Source organism: Myotis davidii, unplaced genomic scaffold (genome assembly GCF_000327345.1).
Source record: "Myotis davidii unplaced genomic scaffold, ASM32734v1 scaffold135, whole genome shotgun sequence".
In the NCBI taxonomy this organism is placed as follows: domain Eukaryota; kingdom Metazoa; phylum Chordata; class Mammalia; order Chiroptera; family Vespertilionidae; genus Myotis; species Myotis davidii.
This window is the reverse complement of record NW_006289813.1, coordinates 8,169,638-8,170,773: the sequence shown is the minus strand read 5'-3', so window position 1 is coordinate 8,170,773 and position 1,136 is coordinate 8,169,638.

Sequence of the window (1,136 nt, the reverse complement as noted above, 5' to 3'; positions counted from 1 at the left end):
GGGTGGAGTTGGAGCCCCTCTGAGGGCGCGGGGCGCGACCCCGGCCAGCTCTGCCCACGATGCCCCTGGAGTGCTGCCGCTTGCTGGGCGCGGTGTCCTCCCTAAAGACCGCTTATTGTAGGGACCCGCTCTACCTGGAGACCCGCCCACCAGGACTCTGCGGGCTCCCAGCCGCACCGGCGTCCTGGGCGGAACCCCAGCATCTGGAGTCGAAGGTCTCTCCCTCCGTAGCCACTCGGTGGCGGCCAGTCCTCTTCCGTCTCTGTCCTCAACTTCCCGGCGATCTCTGGGGTCGGATCTAGCCCGTCACCTGCTGCCCGGAAAGCTCATGCGTGTCTGTCCCTCTGGGTCCTTATGGGGCGTCACGAAGAACTTTTGAGATCTGCAGGATTTAGGGACGACCCCATTCCGGGTCTGAATCTGCCCCACCCAACCTGCGCCCTGAGTGCCCCTTCCTACCCCACTCCTGGTATATGGGGGCGCCCCCGCTACCCCTCACCCCAGTTTTAAACAGCTTGTTGGTAACATCCCCTGGCATGTCACAGCCCAGGTGGTGGGGTGCAGGGTGGGTTATGCAGGGTGCCCCGTCCTAGACAGAGCAGAACTTCAAACCTGGCACACAGGCTCCTTGGGCACCTGTGCGAATGATTTATTGCGACTGGCAAACACTCGGTAACACTGAGTCAAGATTGTCCTGTAACACAGTATGTCCCGATACTGCCCCGCAGCCCCCTTCCTGCAGGACTGGAGGGATTCCAGCACATCCCAGGCCGGGCGCGCTCACCACACCAGGTTTCGGCTGAGTGGAACTTGGTGCAGCCAGGAAAGTGAACAAATGTCTTTGCTTTTCAGAAGCAAACAAAGGCAGACAAAAGGCTTCTGTCGGCCCCAACCCAAGACAAGTAGCTTGTCAGGCACAGCCCACACTTCAAACACCGGCTGCTTCCTCCTGCCCGGTCACTTCAGGTCAGGTGGCCCCGTCTTCCGGGCTGAGTTGTGGCGAACAGACCTCTGCACATGTCCTGTGGGACAGCACCACTCAGCCTTTCTCATGTATTGGAAGTGCCAAGAACAACTTCGAGAATCATGTTTTCTGTTACTGAAGTGTTGCATATTCGTTGTAGAAAAGACAAAAA